A 17,457-nucleotide genomic window follows, 5' to 3' on the forward strand; every position below is an offset into this window, starting at 1 on the left:
AGGAGTTGGGAAGTTTCATGAAGAGAATATAGGCCCTCCTACAGCTATCCACCCTCCTGGCCATCCATCCCACACCTGCACCACTTCATTATCATGAATTTCTTCCCTTCCTGTAGAAAAAACACAGACACCAGTTTTTAGAAAAAACAAAGAAATAAAAAGAACAGCACCTCCAAAGCTCACTTGCAGCTTACCAAATACCTCTCCATCACCATCAGCACCTCTGGTAACATCCTCACAGCTCCCATCACAAGAATTAGCTAAAAATTCTAAAGGGAGAAGCAGCTACAGGAGCTCCTGTAGGATTTCCTATAGTAGCTAATCCCCTTAAAATCAAGCCACAACAACAAAATAGGTGCAACCATAGGATTGAAGAGGATGTCTGAAGCAGATCCAACCAGAGGGTACCTGCACAAAGCAAACAAGCCACACATTAGGGATCAGAAAGCATATAGTAGAGGAGATATAGTCATGCAGCTATTGAAATAAGAGCATGCAGCAGCAAAGGAACCAAAATGCACCACAGCACGAACATTCGACTTGCAGGTAAGTGTCTAACCCTCTCCTATGTTTCATTTGTGTAATTGAAAATATGCATAAGAGAATGAGATGGTTAGTGTTGAATGATAAGGGTGGCCAGTTAACTGGCCACCCTCATCCAGTTGATTGCGCTCATCCAGAGATGCCACCACACGTGTGTTTAGTCAACTCACAGAAAATCCAAAGGACAGGTAGTGGAGGTTATACAAACTTCGATGAACTCCGATGCAATGATGGGAAGTGATTGCTGGAAAGAGTCATGAAGACCCATGATGACAGAGCAGTGGGGACCAACGGTCCGAATCTGGCAACGTACCTTTTTTCCAGCTCACCCCATCACCGGAAATATCTCAAAGAAGACATAAGTATTCCTCCTCGAAATTTCTTCACCACATTTTCTTCCATTTCATCCTCATCCACTTAGCTGCAATAAGCTCTATACCACCTCCATAGCCTCGAAAACATCATTCTCTATCGATTTCAGTCATCCTTCTGCTATCAGAGTCCTACAGTAGCAGTAACAGGTTCTACAGGAACGGGTTCTATAGGAGCACCTACAGCCAGTTCTACAGGAGGGGCAGTAAGCAGTTTTTAAGGAGGAAACATGGGGTTTTTGCTCAAATTATGGCTTGAAGAGGTAGGTTCTGTACAGACCCACCTTGAATATTAATATGTGCAAGAAATGATACAATTTTAAGGGGAAATTAAGCCTGTAGAAGGAGAGGAATTCCATAAAAACATTTATGCATGTTTTCTTTATAAAAAAAACACAGTTTTTCTCTGTTTCCTGTGTCTTCAAAAATTTTTGTCTCCATCTCTACCTGGGGTGTTCCAAAAGAATATAAGAAAAATGACAGAGGGATTCATGAGGAAGGAACCCACAAATTCAGTCAGGCTCCATGAACATCTCGAGGTGGTAGCCATTTTCACCAGAGAAAATTGGATGCCATTTTTCGAAAAATTTTGGGGGTTTGATGAAGAAGTGACTCAGGAGTTTTCCCTTGCTTTATTACCTCACTCAAAGACCCATGCCACTGTTATTTTCAAAGATCTCACCATGGAAATGACCCCAGAATTTATTACTAGAGGTACCAGCCTTCCCCTTGGATTACCTTGGAGCAAAGATGAAAAACCAATGGGACAAGTTGCCGAGAAAACCTTCTTCCAACCAGATGAACATCCTATAGAAGACAAAAATGGCATTAGAAGAACAAGCATACCTTACCCTTGGGATGAGGTTAGTTATCAAATCATCAAGTATATTTCCTGTGAAGGGAGGTATAGTATAGTTTATGGCTACCATTTTAGACTTCTCCATGAGCTAAGATATGGCATGGACACTCCCACACCCCAAAAACTCAGCATCCCCTATTTTCTCCTACAGTCCCTTATATACTCCAGCATTAAGTTAATGGTAGGAGATCCAGATCAGTTGGATCACCATGGGTTAATTAAACTATTAGTGGAAGAAGCCCTCCACACCTTCACAATCCCCATAGCATGGGAAATATTTAGAAATATGATAATAGAAAATGATATAAAGGCCCTTACATATGACTACAATCCTTCTGAAAGTGAGGGGAAGAACAGCAAGGAGAAGAAGGGGAGGGAACTGAGAAGGAAACAGAGGAGGAAGACACCAAAACAGAGAAGGAGGAAACTAAAACAGAGAAGGAGGAAACTAAACCAGAGGAGGAAGAAACCAAAACAAAGAAAGAGGAAACAAAACCAGCAGAGATAGAGAAGACAAAAAGAGAGGAACAAGGGGCAGAAAAGACAGAATTGTCTCTTGAGACCCTAGAAAGGGAGGCAGTAGTTGTTCTTGCTACCCTCAGCACCCCTGTGAAACCCAAACAAAAGAGGAAGAGGCAAACATCAATGTACTTCAGGGCTCAGAAAAGCACAAGGATAAAAATAGGAAAACCATAGCCATCTTCAACAATGCCTATTGTAATTTAAGATTCACCCATTGTCAAAGGGGAAGAATCTCCCTCTAAAACCACCATCACATATGAAATAGGAAGTACCAGATCTTCCACCTGGAAGGAAAGAGTGCAACTACAGGTCTCCAAAATAGCTCTACAGGAAGCACAGACTGTTCTACAGGAGACCCTAACTAAGCTATAGGAGACCGAAAAACTGGAAAAAATGGTAGAAGAACAGCCAAAGGGGAAGGAGGAAACAACAGAGACCCAAGAACCTGACCCCTAGACTAGTTTGGGCTCTCATTACAATCTTCTTGAGGGGGGAAAAATCATTCCACAGAAATTTGCAGTCCCACTTTTCTTTGAGCTAAAGAAGGAAAGAATAAGGAGCCATAGATGGATGCAAATTTCCAAATCCAAGGGGGTAGAGGATATTGGCCATATGGAGAACCATCTTAGAGAGATGGGAAGGGAATTAAGTGATGTAAGACATAGAGAGTCAATCAGAAGAACTCACTTGGAAACAAAAAATGAGTTGCTAAGAAGACAACTGCAAAACAAGGAGACACAATTGGCATGCATGGTCAGCTGGTCTATGTAGGCACTACAATGCAGGACACCAATAAAATCATATGTAGTATACCTCAAAGACCAATAGAGAGGCACCATGCCTTTCCAAGATTATAAACAGTTTATAGACCTATGTGACCAAATTTTAGTAGAAGACAAGGCAAAGATAGCAGAGTTTTATTTGCATAACATGGCCCTCACCGATATGAACCTATGGGACCCCAATGCTAGGCTAGGGGACTTGCAACTGATGGCCATGGCATCATGGATGAATCATGAGGAGAAAAGGGCAACAGAAATCAAAAAGTTGATGGAAAAAGAGAAAAATGAACCCTTAATGATCAGAGCTGAGCCATCAGACCCCATGGCTCTCATCAATGTCCACCAGCTGCTTGCAAATAATCCTCAAAGTGCCCCTAAGTATATCAATGAGCAGGCTCAGGCCATTGCACATTTTGAGGACATGGAAAGATTACTTGGGGAAGACTGTATTCATGCTTGTATGAGGAGGTGGAACACTCTCCCACATAATCTACAAATCAGGGAGTATCACTCCCAACAAGGATGAACGAAGCATTAAGGAGAGTGCCACTGTACAAGCACTCTATGCAGAGCTTAAAGGCCAATTGGATTGGCCTCAAATTGAGTCCCCCACTACTGCTAGGCCTACTGGAAGGTGGAAAAGAGGAAGAAGAACAATAGCAGTGGGAAGAGGTGGACAGAAAGGCAGGATTCCATGAAAAAGAAGAGGACCTCACATTAGAAGCATGGAATGTCAGGGAGGCCATCAAGGCCATCAAAGATGAGGAGATGGACTAGTTGCTCAGAGGATGAGCAACACATTAAGTAGGGGGTGATGATGAGCCCCATAAATGGGTAATTATATGGGCTCATTTTGCCTCCTAACTTAGCTTAATCCACCATTCTCATTATTTTATTGCATTTTTTTTATTATATTTATGCTAATAGAGTGAGTTGGGTTGGTCATTATGCCTTGAAGTCTAATGTGTGCTTAATGCAGATTTTTGGTCAATTTTGGAGACAAAGTCAAGGATTTAATGAACATTTGGTAGAAAATATTCAAAAAAGACAAGGGAGAGGATTTATAGGAGGGTGTCCCCCTCATTTATGGCTACCTACTTCGAATTATCCTTCAGAAAGCTATGAGCACAAGCAGCCACATCAATGCACCAAAGAGGCGGCCGAGCAAGTGAAGGATAACTATTGTCTATCTCAAGTTTTGGGAGCCAAGCCTCCCTGATTTTAAGGGAGCTGTTGGGAGCTCCAGTTGTATAAGTAGAGAGGCCTAGGGCCTCATTAGGTTGTTGGATGTTAGTCAAATTTTTGCACTTTTGTTGCAGCTTTGCTCTACTCAACTTCGAGCTTACTTTTGTAGACAGTTTCATGTAATCTTACTGTTATTTCGATAATGAAGATGAGATTGTTTCTGAACTAGCACTGAGTTACCTCAGAGGGCTGAAGCTCTTGGGTTAGGACCCAATCCAAGTAGCCAAGCACCTCTTGATTTGTATTTATATCCTTTGTTTCTATTTATGAATGAGTTGTTGTTAGATAGATTTCTTTCTTAGTTAAGAATAGGTTGCTTTTGGTGATTTCAAAGGTTGTTTTCATTTCAGTTTGTTGTAGTAGGTTGAATAGTGATAGAAGAAGATACAAAAAGGCCATCACCAGAGCCTTGGCCTCCTTTCTCCCCTTTGGGACCATGAACTGAGGCCAAGACCCTATTGTTGCCACAAAAAACACATATTTGCCTTTGCCATAGGATTTCTAGTGTTGCAGCTTGTTAGAAGGTTAATGCTTTGCTGTAGATCTATTTCGGTTATGCTCATTTCTGACTATGCAATAAATTTCCTTCCATTTTTTCTTTCCATATAGCATTGTTTAGCATTTACTTTCCTTGATCAGAATTTAGACTAGCTTGATGAACCATTATGTTTTTTAGTGGTGCTAGTTTCTTTGCTTGCTTAGTCTCAGTGTTTGATTTTCAGTTCTCTTGTAGTACATATCTACTCACAATAAGTCAACCAATCAACCATCACCATCTCTCTTTGATCCGCGTTCCACAGGTCATCCAAAGTCCCTCACAAATCTGCCCTAATTTTCTGCACTTTTCTCATGAACTTTCCTCTCTTTCCTTGAACAAGTCCAACCATCTTTCTCTTCCCTCATCCTCCTTAATGAACCTTAGACACCTTAACACATCCTCCTAGCCATCAACTACCTTTTCCACCCATTTTCCCATCTTCAAAACCTCTAAAATAGCTCTCGACATCCTCCTGTAGACCTCCTGTAGATCCCCTGCAGCCTCCTATAGATTTTCCTATAGGTGTCTTTTTGAAGTCTGATTGCATGGAAAGCCTCCAGAAGGCCACCTGGGACCTCCTAGGACCCCTCCACACCTTCCTACACCTATGAAAACTCCAAATTCGCCCTCCATCGCCACCTAATCGCTGCCACATTCACAAACAAATAAATTACATGCATGACAATTTCACCTAAAAATACATAAAAATCCAAAAAGATGTTTTTTTCTCATTTCCTTCTAGAAATAGCTTGAGTAGATGTTGTTTACTTCCTAAGTAGGTAATGGAATTCATTTTATGGTTTTTCATCTCTCTTTCTGCAAAATTAAGATTAGCTGGTTAATTAGGGTTTGCTAGGTTTACTTCACATTTCAGTCTTCTTTCACTTTCTGCAAGTAGAGTAGCCTCTGTAGGGTAAGATTTCCTTTCTTTCATCACATATAAAGCTTATTCTGGAATTCATAGAAGTTGGCTTGAGCTCCTAGTGATCTTGCGCCAACTAACCAAGTGACAGCCTGCAGCAAGAACTAATACTTGTGCATACAGCGCTGTCGCTTCCAAGTTTGTTACGAACTACTGGGTTGATAAAAGTAAAGTAAGAAGCCCAGGAGTTGCAGCATTATTGCTACAATAATGGTGCTCACCAGTCAGATCCTTGAAAATTTGTCACCAATACGGCATTAATGAACCGAATTTGGGGGGAATGGTCAGATTCAAATTCAAAATGCCCTATAAATTACAGGTGGCTGCCCAGTGAAAAACACTTGGCATTTTCAGAATTGAGTTGTTGAGCTCGCAGGCACACATGAACCAAGAATTCTTCGAAGCACTAATAGCGAGTCTAGCATTTGAGAACTTACCAGAGACTTCATGAGCACTATTGGAAAATGTTATGTCGACACCTGCAATAACTATAGATACTGAAGCAGAGGAGTCGGTGCTCGAAATTGATATGCAGGCCGAAGAAACTGCTCCAGAGGTTTTCGCAGTATTCGTGGAAGTCCCCAAATCACAAAGGATGACGAGACCAAATCCCACCATACCAAGGAGAGCGTGAAGGATAAGAATGGCAAGCAGCCTGCCATACCGGTGCGGGCATCAACGAGAATAAACCCACCAAAGCCGACCGCACAGGACAAGGGCAAAGCCATCAATCTAGAGCCAGAGGAAGAAAAAGTTAAAGACATCCTGATGGATGAGGAGGATGTGGGGATAGACGTAGAGGAAGTTGAAGCTTAGGGTGCTGACCCTATCTCTTGGTTTCCTGAGTACGTCCCTCCGCACAAGGGCAAGACCAAGGTCCCAAAAGATATCGATGAAAGCAAGGTCCCCTTACAAACCCCTCTACTATCAGCCGAATGAAATTATTTTTGATGGACCATGCTTGGGGCAGGTACCTCTGTTAAAACTTGAATATTGGGAGTTGACTGACCATGAGAAGTTCCCACACCTAGCGACTGAGCAGCTTATGCGTTGCATTATCGATACAACCACCGGAATGACCAAATTGGAGCCACGGAGGTGCCTCAAAGGTTTGCTCAACCTGCTATGGGTGTCGCACTACAACCGCACCCCAGTTATAGTATTCGTCATCAAGTAGCTTTTATGCTTGGTGAATGATGGGTGTCTGTGACTAGAGGAGCCAATACCCATCACTGACAGATTGATCCATAGGATCACGCGGTGTGCTACATAGGAGCAAATCCGGCCATGATATTTGGCGGAAAAGGTGGTGAGCAGGACCTCGCAGAGGCCATGAAAGAGAAGTTTAAGCTGGTAAATAAGTCACGTGGATATGCCATATCCATCATCTATGACCCTGGTGTAAAGGTGGATATGCACATTTTAGTAGGGAAAGTGATGAGGAAGTATCGCATTGATGAGGTGCCGATGCCTATTGTTGCGCTAGCAGCCCAGTGCGCCAAAGGAGTTCAGTTCAATTGGGCCGACTATATTCATGGTGAGTTCCTTATGAACTATTGCGACGCATAGGAACTTAGCATGATGTTCCACTACGCATAGCCCTTGTTGTCTATTGTGCTGGTAGCATGGGACCTACCAGAGGACAGTTAATTCCCTTTGGTCGCGCCAGACTTACTAGAAGCAACGAAGTACACTTCATTGTGGGCAACCAAGGATTTAGAGTGCATCGAGGACAACAAGATCTTATGTATCTTGCTGGAGATGAACATCCACATGGCCATCAATCACAAACCGCGGTTGTCACATACAATTTTTTCCAGCCTGCAGGGCTACGCAGAGTTTAAAGCATATTTTCACGATGTGTCCATTAGGGCACGGAAGGACCCTGTAGAGACATGGTATGACTTGCCTTACCTGGCAACGGATGATGCCATTGAAGTAGTACTTGATCGTTGGCTGGCAGAATGGCACACTACAGCAGACTTTGCGGTGGGAGGGAGCAAGTCCACCGCGCAGAGAAAGAAGGAAGAGGCCAAGCTCAAGATGACGCAGCTAACTGAAAAGAGAAAGAAGGAGGTCATTGACAAGGCCCAGGCAGAGCGCGATGCCACTCAATAGACGGATAAGCAAATAGGTGGAACAGAGCGGGGCTCTGCCAAAGGCGAGAGGTCACCTTCACCTAAGATAGAGGAAGAGACGAACGAGTAGATAGAACAACACAACGTGGACCCATAGGTGAAATCCACCCACATTAAACATCCAAGGGAGCAAGAGAAAGGAGGGTCCAGGAAAAAATCCAAGGCCACTAAAACATCGTGAGATGTCACCATGGAGGCCCTACAACAGTTTGAGCAGTGGCAGCAACTAGTATTGGGGGCTATCCAGATAGGTCTGCAGGAGCTATAGACCCGCATGTCACATGCTAGAACGATGTCCACCAACCTTTCTATCTACACTTCAAAAGCTTTTGCGATGCTGCACACGAAGGCCTCCAACGTGATAGTGTTGCCTGATGGAGCACTAACCATGGAGAATGAAGCTGACAGGCCCACTGTCAGTGCTCCCACGTGAAGCGCTCCACCTCTTACAGGATGGAGTGATTTCGGAGCTGAGGGCCCATGAGAACCACGCCCTCTAGGTGATTAGTGAGCAGCGGATTAAAAATGAGCAGATGGAACTACAAAGAGACTCTGCCATCGCTACTGTGATGAAGGTGACCAGCCAAAAAAAGTGTATAATGCAGGTCATCGAGGAGGCATGCCGAATGGTCCCAAAGTTGGCCATTCCTAAGGAAGAACCAGTCGAGGTATGCATCCACAAGTTGGCTACAGGAGTGCGTGACACTCGTACAGAAATGGCGAGGGTTCAGTTGGAGTTGAACCTATATATCACCGAGTTATAGTTGAAGGCCCAGCCTTCAACCCCGCCCAAAGTAAAGGAGTGGCGTGCTACCACTGTCACATAAGAAATAGCAGCTATTGACAGTGCAGTAGTAGACTGCATGCAACTTTTTGAGCAGTCGTTCGATTCCTGATGAGCTTATAGGAGGACCCTAATGTACATCAATTGGAGATAGAAGTGTGTGAGTTGTAGTAGCACTATGATGAGGTCAAGGGCACAGCATGAACCATCACGCTCACACAGAGACTGGAAAAGCCGCAGGAGGCCAAGCAGCTGAAGGAACAGGTGGATGCAGCGCTGCACAAGGAAGCAGTGCTGAAGGTGCGACTAAGGCCCTGGCTGGATGAGGCTTACACAGTCATAGCCTCTATTGAAGGAAAGTTTGTGACTTTGCAAGAAACTCGGAAAAATCTTCAGGCCGACAATTTACGAGTAGTGATCGAGCAGATGGTTGAATATGCGAAGCAGGCAACCGCACAATGCACTACTGAGGTTGTGGTCATTCAGGTCGAGCTGGGAGTGTTACACTAAAATTTGTCACCATGACTATCTACAGTTAGTATGGCTCCATCAACTGTCATACTATCCTCCTTGGCAAGTCTCATACCTCTGCTCCTCATGTCAAACTCCAAGAAAGAGAGAAAGTCCTTAAAAAGTCAATTAACTCTGGTTACGTAGTTTCTCTTAGCCTTACCTGCGTGTACGCACCTCAAGTTCACAATACCTGCATACTTGTACGCTCTGTCTGTAAAGGGGTGGGTTCGTACTCCTGTAAAGGTCAAAAGGCGCAAGTTTTACTCCAAAAAAGTTACTTGTGGTCGATTCTAGAGCATTCTAGAAGTTTGTTTGACGTGTATTGAGCGCCTCCAGATGGTTCATGTATCCCTATGAAAGAGGAACTTATCCCATCAAGAGGGGAGCTATCCCATTCAAAGAGGGGCTTATCCCATTGATGGTGGACCTGATTAACTTCCTCTAAAGCACTATAAATACAGGCATTGGGCCAGAAGGAGAGGAGGTTGAAAGCTGAACATTCCTAAGGGTAGATGCTGCTGAAATTAGGACTCCCTTATAGAGCTTGAGAGGAGAGATTCTCATCCTTTCTTAGCTTCATTTGGAAGTGGGTGAGCTGATCAAAGTAAAGGAGAACTCTTGCTGGACCCTGGGAGGGACCTGCACAACACCAAGGCATTGGTTGTAATGGTTTCTTTTGTTTCCACTTAATACAATTAAGCTCATTTTTCTCAACAAGTTGTTATACATAATTTGTTTCATATACTCCTTGGTCTTTATGATGAATATGTTTTATTTTATGAGTTATTCAGGTGCTATGTAATCGTTTGCTTGTTAGTGAATGCAGGTTTCGAAGAGAAGGAGGAGCTCATCCGGATCGGAGAGGCTGGACTGCTACAAACAGCGTGGGACTAAAGGTATGTTTTGAACACCTGATTACTTGTATTCTAAATTCATATTTAGGGAAAGATAGTTTTTAATTGTCTTGTTTGTCACTAGAAAGCCTTAGCTTCTAGGGAGGTCGGTTTTGTCCGCAAAATTGACTCTTTCCGCATGACAGGGAGGTCTTTGCGCTAATATCTCCATGCCTACCGAGTGACTCGAGGGTGAGTCATGATGTTTGCGTTGGGGGCCTGTTGGGAATAGGATCCCCCAAGGACAGTTTTGGGGCTAAAAGCCCATGTTTTGGGTCAAGTTTTGTAATAAAGTTGTAAAGCCTCCACATTTTTTGGTCACGGAGCACGAAGGTGTCATGAGTCATAAATGGTTGTCTGCCTTTATTTTGTAAAGTGTAAATTTGGCTGTAAAGATCTACCCATGGTCCGCAAAACATGGGATTGTATAAAAAGAGCTAAGTAAGTAATCTCTAAAAAAAAAAAAGAAGTTTGAAGAAGTCTTGAGCGATAAGGAGAGAAGTCTAAGTTTCAGGTCTTAGTGTAGGTAGAGGCTCTACAACTGAGTGCATAGAGGCCTAGGTTGGAAGTCTGCAGTTGAGTGCGCGGACCCCTGCAGTTGTGTGCATAGGGCGGATAGAGTCTGTAATCATCTGAAGATATCAATAAACAGAAGCATTTTACGAATTCTGTGTCTTTGTTTTATATTAATGCATCTAGTCATATTGTGTATGAATTTCATTTATAATGCCAATGTGATGTGTGAATGTATGTAATTACGTTAGATAATTGAACACAAGGATATCTATTTACGTGGCGCTAACTGTGATTTTTTAATAGGATAGGTAAGACACTTAAGTTAGTTCGGGAATCTGCACGATACGCTGCCCTAGCAGCGTGAAAGTACCTGAACCACAGGTTAGGGCTGCGCAAAGGTCAATAGTACCCCTTCGCAAAGGTACTGAAGGGCAAAAGAAAGGGATAGTCTGACAAAGCCCTAGAACTTTGCGACCTACGCGAAAACAGGAATAGAAAGAATAAACTGACATCACGACCATCTCAGGGTGCGAAAACTTGGTTCCAGCATCCCCCCATACTGCTTTGGGTGAGACTTCGGTCTGTGCTCCACAGGATGATGTCAAAAGGACCAGTAGTGTATCTATTCATTTGGCTAACTAACGTTGAACCTGGGTCAGGCCCCACCAAGCCAACACGATTACAAATGGATTCTTCAAGACTATCATCTAAATAAAAACTTGAAAAAGAAACACTATTTAGGTAAATCCTCAGGAAAAAGACTATGCAAGTAAAGAACTTTGAGAACAAGATATGACACGGGGAGACTTTAAAAAGTACTTGAATAGTTATGAGAAACAGTGGAAGCATTGTTTTAGGGGGAGAATCTATGAGAATGGCAGGATATCAATAAGAAGGAAACATGGTTCACTCAGGTCCACAGGATTATCCAGGATCATGTTATGGAGTTTTAACAAACACTCATGCAAGATCAACATGGAAACTTCAATAGATATTTGTGACCCTTTTCCATTGACGTAAATGGGGGAGAGGTTATAGATATTGATGCAGATATTAACATTGATTGAGGAAGGAATTTAGGTAGGGAGAGATTGCAGGCATTGACATTAACCAAGGAAGGAATTTATGCAGGTGGAGTTTTTATTTGTTGACATCAATGACCACTAATGTCTAATGATGTTGCCATCAATGAAAAAGGGGGAGATATTTGCACATTGTGTTTTCATTGATCACAAAAGGATGTCATTGATATCAAAGGGGATGTCCAAGATAGCAGCAATATCATTCATAATGGCTAAGGAAGCAATGATACTCTCTATGAAGTAGTATGATAGCTAAGACTTTTATAGGATCTCATCAAGTGAAGTAAAAGGTGCTTGAAGTTATTTAAGTTTTTTATATAGTTATGATTTCATAATTATCCTATAAATAATATGGTTTCGTAGGACTCGTCAATAAATTTCCAACAATATATCCAACTATGAAAAACTCCTTCCAAAAGAGAATTTATGGCCATTTGAAAATCACCTCTAGTTGGATGCCCAAACTATAGGGAAAAACAAAAAGCATCAATACATTAAAGAGTGCACACCATCAAAGTGCATCCATGGTCCATTGACCCAACCAATGATCAATACCCATAGAACATGCACAATATTTAACCCCATTAAATAGTGTGCATCTTTCCCAAATCTGACACATGCCAACCAACAAATGAAGAAACTAGAAGGAAAATAACACGACAACTTGCATGATAGTTAACCTGCCACCATGGCCTCCCTCAGATTGACACATGGAAAAATATCACATGTTTTCTATACACATATATGACACGTCGCTAAATGAATTCAACATGTCAACATGGCATCAATAGAAGATGCCACGTGGTTGGGACAAATGGAAATTTTTGGTTGGTAGAAAGGCTAGAAACGAGTGACATGTGGCACCCCTCATGTGCTTCCACATGGAATGATGACATCATGTTAACATCATCATGCGAATAACTAGGTTCCTCTAAGGACCTGGTCATATGGGACCAAGGAAGTGAGTTTGAAAGGTCGAATTAAAAGTGCTAAAGAGAGCATGGTCACATGGTGGGACCAACATTGGTCATATGGAAGAACCCATGGTTGAATGGTACTATGTTGAGGTCACATAGTTGAACTATCCACAGTTGTATGGAATGGTTGTATAGTAGAAGGAACATTGCATGGAATCCATTGAATAAAAACCAAGGCCTAGCCCTCTGTTGCATAGCTTGAATTTTTTTGTACATCAGCCTTATTGTAGAGGCTGAATCCATAGGCCCTTGGGTGAACCCTCCATGATCTTGGGACCAAAGACCACAATAAATATGTTCACTAGTTTCTCATCAAATAAAAAGAAATCAATTGACATATTGGTAGACTCAGTCTCAATGGAGGATTTTTTTATCATGAAGAGGATTGGAATTTAGTATTTTGATTCAAACTCATATCATTGACCTCAGTTATGATTGTGCTATGATACACACACAAATAAATGATTTTGACCATTGTGGAATCAACATAATTGTTCAGGAAGAGTAATATATATTGGTGCACATTGTGACATGGCATAACAAGGTTTGGCATGAGGGCCATATCCTTGTTTTGGTATCAGATCACAATCATTAAAAAGTTGGAGGATTTAGCTTGCAGGCCTCACACATAGCTCAGTTGATGGCTTTCCCATGTTGTATTGGTCAAGATCCTGGTTCGAGTTCTAGTGATAGTCAGGTCAGCACATTTTTTTCTATTTATCTTGTTGAGAGATTTAATAGGTGTATTTATTCTCTTGCATCTATATGTCATCTAGGATCGTAAACATGAGTTGTACTGCACTTGCTACATTCAGTTCTTGGTCATAGCTTTAATCTTTCCTTTATAATGATGAGCTAAGTAATGGAACACACAAATGCTTGTAAACACACAACTCAAAAAGGAAATCAATCCATCTTGCTAACACAGGAAGAATCAATAATCAAATTCAACTTAAAGACTTTGAAATCTCTATAAACTTAACCTATTCTGTTCTTGAACTGAAATCTAGACTCAAGTGAAGACTTAATTCTTTACCACATATTCCACTTTGACATACTATGAAAGTGAATTCCTAATCAAACAGACTCCACAAATCAACTCAACAGTTTAAAGTTGCATTCAAAATCCAAATCCTAATTTATGGCTCTTGCAATTTACACTTGAAAGAATTAAAAGATCTGATCTAGTTGCGATGGCAATTCAATTTTAGACTAAGCAATTAATCTTGCACTCAATAATTTTTCTTGATTAAAACCCTAGAATGTGAAAGTCTTCAAATTAATTCCATTGTCTTGACAACAAGTAAAAGATCTTTATGTTAGGAACTAATATGAATACCATGTCTCATATACTTAACCAAGCAACTTGATCTCTCACACTCAACTAATCTACATACATATTACCTAATCTGTAATAACCTTAGGAACAAGCTCAAATATCAAACCCTAATTCTATTTTCAAGAATGAAAAGAAAATAAGACAACTATGAATTGTTCTAAGACACAAAATTGTACTTAACAGGTTATCCTACAGTTTCAGTTAACATGAATAAAATCTCAAACTAAGCTCAAGCAAACCTACTTAAGATTTCGGCAAACCAACACTTTGTCTTCTCAATGAAAAGGTAAATCACACAGTTGATTGCAACCTTAACTACTTTGAAACTTAATCAAGAACACATTATACTAAGGCAATGCTAATGGAAATTACCTCAGGTTGGAAACTATGATTTCAACCAACAATATCAAATTCTAGGCTGCAGTACTGCATTCAAGCACTCAAAACAAAGCAAAAGGAATCACACTGAAAGTTGAATCACTTACTTGAATTTCAAAATCAATCTGCAAACTTTATTAAGAAGTTAAGAATCTATTGAGAAACAAGACTAGATTAAACTATGATAAGTTAAGCTATTCCAATCAATCAATCTAGAAAGAAATACTCCTATGGCACACACATTCATGAAAATAATTTAAAGGAAAACCAATCAATTTGATAATGGAAAGAAACAAGCAATGTGATTTCTATTCGAAATTAACTGAAATCCACTCAATGCATATTACCAATCCGGCTTCCTACTCTACACAACTAAACCCACACCATATCAATCCTTGCTACATAATGAATTATATTGACTTCAGCATTCGAGGGTGCATTCTGCATTTTCAACAAAGGGACCATCTCACCACAAGCATTCGATTCACAATGTGATTGAAACAATTTTTCATATGACTGAAATAGCACAGTTAGGACAATACATCTCGTTGCTTTGGAGAACAAAGTATGACTCTGTCTTAAAGGTAGGTGCACCAATCTCTATGATGCACATAAGAATTACACATTCAGATTGCTAAATTGAAAGGTCTGAAAATGCATACAATGGTTAGCACACTAAAATCGTTCCAAATCAATGAAAGCCTCCATGTAGCATATAAATGATTAATATAAAAACCAGAGACAAACGAGAAGCAGCTATAATTGACATGCGATTATGTTTCCTAAAAAATAATACAGATCTAATCCCAGATGATGGTGGGCCTGGCCACACCTGGGGAAGCTTACTTACTTATAGAAAAACGGAAATATTTAACACATCTAATTCATGAACTCACAACAAACCATCCAGTGAATCGATCTGAACTTAATGCATGGCCATAATAACAGTCTTCAATTAAAAATAATATGTCTGGAGATAATACTTCAAATATACAATAACAGTATTCTCTTTTGCTCACTAACTTCCTAGTTATTACATATCAGCCTTTATAGGCATCGAATTTAGTTAAAAAAAACATTGGACCATACATAGCAAGTCTAACGACTTGGCTAAATCGATCTTCCAGATTAGATTGCTGGAATGACCTGTTCTATTTAGCATAAGAAATCCTCAACTAACCCCAACATTGGCATAAGCTAAGTTCAGCGAGGATAGTGAAGATATTCATCATGGCAGATATTGAACTTTTTCGATCACAGCTGTGGGTGGCTCGATCATCTAGAAGCATTCGACCTATTCATCCTTTATATCGTTGAGTACCAATCCTGAAAAGGTTGTTAAGTACAGAAATGGTGGAACACGACTAATGGACAAGCACTCTCCTGATCTTATCCTATGCAAGCTGCTGCAATATTCACACTCAATTATATCGATTATTTAACTCATTGGTAACAACTTAAATTCGCTTAAAATTAACCAATAAACAGTAAAATGACACAATGAAATGCTTTACCTCATGGCAGGATTTTGATAGTTTTAGGGCAATGAAAGTGATAGGAGAGTAGGTATAGGAGTACAAAAATGACAAAAATGGAGGTGGGGAATAGTGGAATTGGGGAAAAAAACAGGGCACCAACATCCTCCCATGCCTATTTGGATGCATGTCCTCATGCATCTATTACATCCACCAAAAAGGAAAAATGTGCCAAACAAAAGGAACTATGGTCAAAGACCAACAGTCTTAATTAGCACTTCTATCCCATGTTTAACCGGTGGGGAACATTTCTTGAACTGGAGGGCTAACCCCTGTGCACTCAACTTTTTAATGGGCCTATACCTTGATGCTTTCCAATGCAACAGCTGCCTGTTCTTCCTCTTCAGTTCATCATTATGAGCATACAACCTCAGATTGGAGTCTCTCACCTGGTGATTGACCTCCCTGACATAATGAAATAAAACCTTATACTTATTAGCTTTCTCTCTGAGTTTGACAATCGTCTTCTGTAGTTTGATGAGTTGGATCTTCAGATTTTCCTCTACATCATAAGTGGGAGCCCTAGTAGGTGTCGTTGACTGCTGAGATGCACTTCCTTCAGGTGATTTCCCATTGCGTCCTCTTGGAAAAGAAAGATGTTGACTTGCCTTAGTAGCACTCCTACTTACTAATGGTCAGACAGAAGATAAGATTTCTAAGTCCCATGCAATATCTGCAGGGATATTTTCTTCGGATGTGGTCATGGGGGCTCTCTCAAAGGACACTTCGAACTTTTGTGCATCAAAATCAAGAGATGAAGAAATGTAGACGTGCTAGGAACTTGCGCCCTTAGCCTTGGATCATTGGGCTTGATCCATACTTTGTGTTTGCCGTCAGCCCTAAGCAGAGGTCTCAGCCAGAGAAGTCAGGGGTTTATTGATGGGAAAAAGGGGTCACCTACATTTTTTCTTGGGTGTGGCACTCTCGGGAATTTGGGAAGGTTCCGACTAGGGCTCTAATGCTTCATCTTTTGTCATGGGGCTTGACTCAGGTCGGTCCAACTCGGCCTTATCTCTTTTCCCTTTTCGTTTCATGCCCACTTGGGTTTCTAAAAAAATCGCTTCTTCTCTATCCTTCAAGGTTTTATCAGCTGCCTGGGGGGTTTCATGAATAGGAATGGGGGAGTGGGTAGGAGAGGAAGGTGTTGATTGGGATTTAGACATAGGAGTAGCGTCATTTGGCTTCAGTGATCGGCCCACTATTCATTGTCGTCCTTTTTTTTGAGTTTCCTGCCCAAGAAACTCCCCAACTAAGAAATATTCCCATGACCTCTTCCTCTTTCAGAGTTCAATGACCAACAGAATCTTAATGAGGCTATGGTGATACAATGTGGTCACAAGTTTCCTACACTAGGACTACACCCCTCGAGCCATTTTATGCAAACTCAATTTCAAGAAGTGGGGAATGTTTAACTATTTGTCTTCTATAAAATGAGTCATCAACCGAATATGATAAAGGAACACGACCACATACCTTCCCTCACAAGTTATAAAATGTTGCAGCATTGTGAGCAGTGGGTG

The sequence above is a fragment of the Pinus tabuliformis genome, chromosome Q (assembly GCF_031772625.1).
Source record: "Pinus tabuliformis cultivar Carrire ecotype Pingquan chromosome Q, CPIR1, whole genome shotgun sequence".
In the NCBI taxonomy this organism is placed as follows: domain Eukaryota; kingdom Viridiplantae; phylum Streptophyta; class Pinopsida; order Pinales; family Pinaceae; genus Pinus; species Pinus tabuliformis.